The sequence below is a fragment of the Xiphias gladius genome, chromosome 3, assembly GCF_016859285.1.
Source record: "Xiphias gladius isolate SHS-SW01 ecotype Sanya breed wild chromosome 3, ASM1685928v1, whole genome shotgun sequence".
NCBI classification, from domain to species: domain Eukaryota; kingdom Metazoa; phylum Chordata; class Actinopteri; order Istiophoriformes; family Xiphiidae; genus Xiphias; species Xiphias gladius.
Window position 1 is genome coordinate 8417586 of NC_053402.1, and position 9410 is coordinate 8426995.

Consider the following 9410-nt stretch of genomic DNA (forward strand, 5'->3'; position numbering starts at 1 on the left):
TATTAGAGTTCGGTAGACAAACAGGATAGGAAAGCACAAAGAAAGACATTTGCGACACAAAACTGGATGTATTTTTTTCAGATGTTTTTTCTTTGCTTTATTGTCTCATGAAATACTGTATAATTTTACCTCTTAAGGCTGAGAGCTAAAACAATTATCCAATTAATCAAGTTACAGAAAATTATTCTGCAACAATTGTGATAGTTTTAATAATTTAAATTATTTTTGAAGGGAAAATGCCAAAAAATGTGCTGGTCCTTGGTCTTGCATTACTTCAAACTGAATATCTTTAGATTTTGAATTGTTGTTCAAACACAACTGGCATTTTAAAGAAGTCACCCTGGGTTCTGGGAAACTGTTTTCTGTCATTTTATCAACTAAATGAGTAATTAACAAACTATTGGGCAGAGTAATAGACAAAGAAAATAATCATTGATTGCAGCCCTTGCCAGAACCTACAGACCAATGTAACTGTTAATGATGGGTTGCAAGTAGACATTGCTTAATATTAAGGAGTCACAAGCCAATAAGGTTGGAAACCAGTGCCTTAATGTAGGGTTTTGTTTACACAGCTTTGAATTTTGTATTTTCGTGTGTGTAGATGCCAATCACGTTAATGTAGATCTTCCCAAGAACATAGGCAGAAGGAAATAAAACACAGCAGAATCAAACATCACAATGTATATTATACTGTACCTCATGAAATAATTGCAAAAATATATAACACTGATTGTTCTTTAGTGTTAGTAGAATAAAAAAGGAAATATCATTTTCTGATTCCTCTTTTTTTTGTACAATCCCACGTTAAAACTCTCTCTTCTTTAGAAAGCACAGTGTGTCAGATCTCGTGTATTTTGAAATAGTGACCTGAAGGGTTTTACTACTCTGGTGTCTCCTGACTCTCAACCAGAGAAGTCTTTTTTTTTTTTTTCAAGAGAAAGCAGCTGATCAATGAGCAGCCGGTAGCAATGGTATCCATAATGTACCTGAAGATATAGTTAAGATCTTGTGTGTGTTTGTGTGTGAGTGGCAGAGGTGGTGTCGTTGTAGTTCAGCTCCTATTCCCAACACGCCCACCGATCAATACTCTCTTCTCTATCTCATCTCTCTCCCTCTCCCTCTCTCTCTCGCTCTCTCTCATACACACACACACACATTGAGTGAATTAGGGTGTGTAGTTGTGGTTTCGGCCTTCACCCAAGACTGAGCAGCAACCTCTTTCCTTTATTAGACTGATTTTCCCGTTTCCCTCTAATGACTTTCATTAGATTGAGGACTCAAATAGATGTCCAGCGCTCACTGTGCTTTTTCCCCCTTTTATCTTTATGTTCTCTTTCCCGTAGGTGGCTAGATGAATGCATTGTGTGTGTGTGTGTGTGTGTGTGTGTGTGTGTGTGTGTGTGTGTGTTGAACACGGATGAGTATTTACCAGGATTAATTTTCGATGATGATTCAGCTCTTTTTACAACATGTTGACCCAAATGTTTCTTTTCCTCTTTTCTCTTCGCTCTACTGTTGCCAGATTTGACTGACACCAAACAGCCCAGTCAGAGACTTGACCTTGTCCAACTGTCATAAAAGTAGCCTGTGTTTGGCTTTGTAGCAGCACAGAGGTTTTTATTCTGTCTTCTATATGTATGGATGAAATAATAATTGTAAGGAATTTGGCCCCTTTGATCATCCCGGTTATGTTCTGTGGCTCAAGATGAGAGCAAAAAGAAAAATAAGGCGCTCAAAAGATGTGACCTCTGGCTATAAGTTTAAGTGAAATCAAAATTATGGTTAGTATATTGAAAAATGATCACCAACAAGTCTCTTAGATAACACTGCATCAAACAGAAATAGCTGTAAATAAAAGCTTTTAAAAGACTTTTTATTACAGAGCTATAACTTTGGAACTGAATTTAATTCGAAATGGCTGTAATCAGTATTTTAGTGGTGACAAACCCACGGAGAATCACCTGACTGCTCATTCTCTCTCAGCTCTATCAAGCTTTTTATTGTCTTTTAACTCATGGTTTTTGTTTTACGGCCTGCAACTTTTTTTTTTGAACATATGTTTGTTTATTTTTTTGTAATGGTTCACAGTGGAACAGAAAACCATGGACACAGTATATTTGGCCAGTCTTGATTTACTGTTTTCTATATATTGCAAGAACAGGTCCCAAATTTTATAATAGTCTTTAAGCTTACTTTTGAAATGTAATTACTGTTTGGCTAGGCCAGTGATTTTCTGGAGTCTCTGGAGATGGAGATGTTTGCCTGGCAACTTCGAGGTGACGAAAGGCTCCATGACGTAACTGCACCCACCTTAGGACAAAGCCAGGCTAGCTGTTTCTGATCTTTATGCTAAATTAAGATAACTGCTGGAGGTAGCTTGTATTAATTTTCTAATCTCACTCTTGGCAAGAAAGGTAATAAGCAAATTTCCCAAAGTATTGAATTATTCCCTTTAAAGTTGTGGCAGACAGACCACAGAGGTCCCTATCAGGTTCTATACTAATTCGAATGTAGCCTATAACTTTTAACTGGGGGAAACTGCTGAACTGTCTGGCAACACTGCTTCTCTCCTCTCCTCTCCTGTCCTTTCCCCATGAAGGTCACACACTCTGTTGAACCAACATCTAGCGTCTGTCTGAGTCACACACAGCGCGGGCCAAAACCTCTAATCCAATCTCACTCTATGCAGCTGAGAAGCCAGCACACGCCTCCAGAGGTGGCAGATTCTCAAATGCACTCACTGAAAATCCTACACACACACACAAACTCACAGATGGAAACATAACAAGACATAAACACACAATGACGGACTGACACACTGAGCAGCCAGTTTTTCTCTGCATGACACACTGAGCAGCCATGCGGGACATAGACAGCCACACACACAAACACACACACACACACACACACACACACACACACACACACACACACACACACACACACACACACACACACACACACACACACAAACGCACACACAAATTTCATTTGGGCTGTTAAGGTTACCAACAACACTTTAACATAATCTCATTGAGAGAGTAAACTCATGAGCAGAACCTGTGGTCCAGGTTCACCTGCTTGTTTATTGGGTTTGTTTGTTTGTTATAGTGTGGCCTAGGGCCTCAGTGCACTTCAGAGGAGTCTGCAGCAGCTGCAGCTACACACAGATACACACACACAAACACAAAAGCACTAGGGGACGGATGATTTTATTCCACCTCAAGAGGCAGGTGCCCCCAAGGTCTGCAACAGAGACAGCTCTTTGAAGCTGATGGCGAGAGATGGAGGGAGAAAGGACAAGCGATGGAGGGAGGGAGGGAGTTGGATGGTGCGAAGAATAGACAGACAAGGAGAGGAAAGACAGGGATAAAAGAGAATGAGGGAAGAAAAGATATGAAGGCTGCAAGTACAAAAGGAGAAACTGGCAATGGAAAGAGAATGATGGAGGGAGATGATGGAGAAGGGAGAGAAAGGAAGAGGGGAATGAGCCCATGTCTCTGCACACGGCTCTATAATGCACATGACCTTTAAGCAGCCACTCTCCCAGTCACTCCCACATTCTTCATGCACCACCTCTTTCATTTGGTTTTTAAGGCTTAGGCCCTTGTTTTTCCTTTAAAATCACTACCTATTTCATTGCCCTTACCAGAGATTTCTCTTTTCCCCATCTGTATGTAATCTCACAGTACCTTTTGCTCTCACATCTCTGTTTCTCCTCTTTTGCTGTCTGCCGTTCTCCTCCTTTTTTTCTCTTAACTGGTTCCTTGTCGTGAATGCTGTTTCCTTCTCCCCCTCCTCCTCTTAGTGACCTGTATGTTTCTTCTTCCTCATCTCTGTCCTGGTCAAGAGGGCTTGACAGACAGGCAGACAGGCAAATAACAGACAGACAGACAGATAGACAGGCTGGAGGAATGGGTTATCTATGATGGCTTTATCAACTCTCCTATTACTACAATAATCTCATTAGACATATGGAGATCACCAGGGGAGCTCTGTGTATGTTTGCATGTGTGTGTGTGTGTGTGTGTGTGTGTGTGTGTGTGTGTGTGTGTGTGTGTGTGTGTGTGTGTGTGTGTGTGTGTGTGTGTGTGTGTGCGCGCGCATGTGTGTAAGACAGACATAGAGGGATAGAGAGAGGGAGAGAGAGAGAGAGGATACTACATGAGTAGAAACGCTCCACAGGGACCATTTCATTTATCACAGCGATAATGGCTTTAGCCACTAAATCAAACTTTCCCAACCACATTCACTCACACACTTAAATGTAATGGCCGCTAATGGCACGTTGACTAATCGAAGCTACACTGCAGAATACAAAATGGCACAATGTAAAAAAAAATTGCAGTACGCCTCAAATTTTGCTTAAATTTGGCAGCAGAATTACTGTTGGTATTAATATTTACAGAGAATTTGCAGGAAAAGATAAAGGTGGTATATTTTTAAACTGTCAATATATTTTGTAGTTAGTGTTTGATGCTAAATAACAAGCAGCAGCCTGAATATGCATCTGGATGTTGGTTTCTCCATTTATTTGGGATGGCACCCAGTTTAAACCTCACTTAACCTTGACTAACTATTTGACTATTTGAAAGCACAAAGCCTCGTAATTCTATCTGAATAAACCATTTTATTGTTTTGTAACTTTGTGAAGAATGAGCTTTGATACTTGCATTGTTCTTTTTTTCTACTTTTGAAGGCATAATTCAACATTTATATTTAATGAGTTTCTGTCCAAGACTTAGTTGAGGTGATTGATGTCACTCTCGTGTGTGCATTAAGTATGGAGCTAGGGCCAGGAGCCGGTTAATTTAGCTCATTTCAACACTTATCAATTAATCTGTGGGTGCTGTTGTTTTTCCTTTTAGTTTTAAACTTGCAAACATACATAAAGAAAACTATAATTACATACACTGCCCTTTTCTTCAAAGACAGAAGAAAAAAGCAAACATCCTTTGTACTCAAAGCGATCAATGCCCTTATCTTAGTTGAGGTGTGAGAGAAATTTACAAGATCTCCATACAAGCATCAACAACATAAATCATGGCAGTTTCTTAGATGACTCGTGTAGCTGTGGTTGTCTCAGGAACAGAGGCTCTCAGTCATCTCAGTCGATCTGAATAACTCATCCTCATCCTGAGCAGAAACTACCCGTGGCATCTTTGGCCCTTTACTGTCCTGCTTTTGTTCTTCACTTGGACTTATTATTTCCTAAGCCCAACATGAACTTTCATTGTTACTGCATGGACATAGTTATATCTCGCTGTAAAACGTAATGGCACCAGCCGTTAGATAATGAGCTGGATGTAGATTATTTTTCCACAGCTAAGCATTATTCTTTCTGCTAATATAAAGCCAAGAGCAAGAAACCTGCAGTTGCTGCAAGCGTTAGTGTAAAATCTGGCAATTGTGTACTTTTGTATTTACAGGTGGGAAAGACTATATTTATAGATGATTACAAAGTATTGTAGAATTCATCAGTAGTCATCAGGAACAGAGGGCGCTGGTACAAACAGTGTATAACAAAATATTCTCATTATTATAATTATAGATATTCATTTAAATATAGATGCGGATGCCTAAAGGAGGAACCAATTTTTACTCTTTTTTTCTTCTTAAAAATCAGTTTTCACACATGTTTTAGCCATAGTGTGGTATGGCTCTGTGTAATATAATGTCAGTCTGACTAAAATATATCAAGAACAATTGAGTGGATTGACATGAAATATTGTACAGACATTCATGTTCATGTACTGACTTCGGTGATCCCCTGATTTTTCCTTTATCACCACCATGCAATGGACATTTGTGCTTTTGAGTGAAATGTTTTGACAATTAATGAGGGATTCCTATAAAATCTGTAGAAGTGTAACTTCTCGTCTTTTTAACTGACCACTGCAGTACAAAATGAAGTGGGTGACAGTGTTTTCTCTGTGGCAGGGGAAGGTGAAAGCGACCTGGCCTTAAGCCTTTGCCGCAGAATAGACACAGATTGGTTCTATTGCTTTACTGCGGAATAGTGCAGCTGAGGATAGAGAAAAAATAAAAATTACAGTACACACACACACACACACTAAAACACACATCGAGGACACAAATGCGCACGCACACACACAACACACACACACACACAAGCAGAGCTGTGTAATTGAAATGGTGAAGCGGCTGGTTGTTACAAAGCAACCTTTAATAAACATGGGCTATATATCATTATCATTGATAATGAGAGACACAAAGCGAGAGAGGCGTAATTGAACCCTGGCTTTCTGAATGTCTCTGAGCTTTGGTGACATGGTGTCGAGTTTCTGAGCAGGGATTTGTTAAGGACATGCATGTGTGTGAGTGTACAGTGTGTTTAACAAAGTTATAAATGCTCAAACTGACTGAGAGAGAAAGCACTAACATGCACACAAACTAAAACACACACAGACATGCAAACAGGCACACACTCATATGTACAGAGATAAACCTCTCCAGAGAACATGGATCAGATTCGAAATGGAAACAGCAAAACAGAGCAGCAGAACTATTAATAGAATTATATCAGCCATGAAAGAAGATTCTGCCTGTCTATCTATCTTGGCGTTTTGGTGAAAAAGACAGTTATTAGTTGTTAATCAGTAAACTGTTTGAATTTAGGGATAAAATGCAAAGGAAAAATGTAGTCAATACACAGGCTTTTTATGAATACATGACCTATAGGTGTGCTGTTTGTATATACCTATAAGTATGTATGTGTGTTTGTGGGTCACATAAACAGAGAAAAATACAGACAGAGACGCTGTATTATGCCTGTGTTGCCTTGTAATTCCACCCCAGCCAAGATCACAGCCAAACATAACAACAGTGTGGATTTAAAGCAAATGCTTTCCAAGCACTCAAGGCGCTTTTCAGTTTTCACAGCTTCTTAGATTCAGAGCGTATGTGCGTTGAGCGCGTTTGCATTTTTCCACGTACTTGTCCTATGAGAGAAAAAAGATGGAGATAATTTGTGCATGTGAGAGCAGTGAGAGATTGTGTGCCTGTGTAAGTGTGGGTTTGTATCTCTGCTCATGTTTGTGTGGCATACAGAAATAGGAAGAACCAAACTGTGTGTGTGTGTGTGTGTGTGTGTGTGTGTGTGTGTGTGTGTGTGTGTGTGTGTGTGTGTGTGTGTGTGTGTGTGTGTGTATTCTTATGCTTGCTTTTGTATTTGATATAAAGAACTGGAGATTTTTTATTGCGAGAGAAAGAGACACACAATTCACTGACTGTATGTGTGTGTCTGTAATGTGTAACGTCCGAATGAGACAAAAGCTGAGCAGGAAAAGACATGAAAAGACTCAGTGGTGACTCAGTTACAATAAGTGTTTGAGCTACATTGCCACGGCAAATGTTTTCTTCTTATGTTATCAAATACTGTTATAATATAATACTATAATTCTGTTACCAGAAATGGTGCCTCCAAAGTATATATAGTATCAAATTTTGATAGCTGTAGAGAAAAAAACATCCCAGAGACACAGAAAGGGTCACAAATCTTAAAAATTGTGGTAGCTGAAACTGTAGTATATATGGAGTGAGCACTAACATTACCCCCTTAAAAACCCAGTATTAACACTAATACAATCAATTCAGCTCATTTAACTGGAGCTATACACAGTTTGTTCATAGCTATCTGGTATCACCTAGCAACCAATCCAAATATCTAAACAGAAGCAGCTAATTCAGTCATCTTGGAATAACGCGTGAATGCTCCCAAGAATAACTGTGTGAATACAGCATTAGAAGTGCTGGAAGGTGTAGTTTATTAGATGGTGTTGATGATGTGAAGAGGATGAAGGAGACTCCGCTGTCACTGTCTTGATTGCATATAAAGGTTTATTACAAAGAAGTACAGCGTCAAGTCAAGCATCTGCAGATCTCCTTGTGAGAGGGTGTGCAGCCGATGAACCACTCTGAAAATCAGCCTTAGTCACCGACTCTTGGCAGTTGTTTTCCTAAAAACTGTCACTAACATATGGTTGCAATCACAAAGCATAAACTTTCATTTCCAAACTTTAAGGCACCCTCTGAGGACCTTTGAACTAGGGCCTCTATATAAACACAGCTCTACATATATAAACATACACCTCAAAGGCAAATCTTTTGACCTTCAAATAAAGCCAAGCTGAATGTTTCCCCCTATTTCAAGCCTGGGTGCTAAGCTAAGCTAGCTGGCTGCAGCTTCATATTGAAGAGACCGATATGAGAGTGGTAACAATCTTCTTATCTAACTCTTAATAAGAAATTGAATAAGCGTATTTCCCGAAATGTCAAACTATTCCTTAAATACTTTGGAGACACCAAGTTTGGTAACAAAGATCAAAATAAAGTATGTAATAAAGCTGAAATTCGTCGGTCACAGCATCCGATGGGTCACAGAATTTAGTGGAGTGAATCTGTCCTGACCTCTCTCTCAAGTCCACAGTGCCACTACATGCTCGAAAATCTGTCACTTTTTCTCTTCTCTGTCTCTCTTTGTCACCTCTCAACAAAGTCTCAACAGAGTCAATAGACTCAGTCTGCCTCTTTCTTCCTCAGTGTACCTGCTCCTGCCTCCTCTATACATCTCTTTACTTTCATTTCTCTACAAATCCACTCAGCGACAGTACACTCAGAAACCCTACAGTTTGTACACAGCTTTGCTCTTGTGTGAATTCTCTTTTTCTTTTTCCTCCCCTCGTGTCTCTTTCTCCCTGTCGTCCCTCAGTTATCTCTGCTTCTCCTTTCTCAGATGCTGAGGCTATTCTCCCCTCCCTCCCTTTTTTTCTTTCTTCATCTACCCTTCGATCCCTGTATCTTTATCTGTGCCTGTGTGAACTGTCCATCTCCTCTTTCTTCCTCATGCCCCTTACTCTCTCTCTCTCTCCCACCTCCTCTCTCCATCTGTCTCCATCCCTCAATCCCTCTGCCTCTCCAACTACACCTGTCTCTTTCCTTTCATCCCTCCTCTTGTTCACATGCCTCGCATATCATTAACTCCTCCTTTTCTTCCTCCTGGAGCCTGTATCTCGTGCTCTTTCCCGTCTTCCTCTAATCGTGTGATGAGATTAAAGCCCATGCTGTCTCTCTCTCTCTTTGCAATATTTTTGTCATTTTTGGTGGCTTTGCTCTCATTTTGTTATCGTCACTTCTTTAATTTTCCTATTTCCCTGCCTTTCTCCTTATATTTCTCTCTCCGTCTTTCTTTATCTCTTTCTTCAGAGGTGATCGGAGGTGGTGATAGGCAGTAGTACTATCAGTATGCAGAGTCATGGTGCTGTGGCTCTGCCGTCATTGACTGAACCGGCAGCTAAATATAGACACTGTTGAGGCTCAGCATCTTTACCAGGCAGGAAGGAGGGATGGATGAGTGGATGGAAGGATAGACACACATACAACTGTGAGGC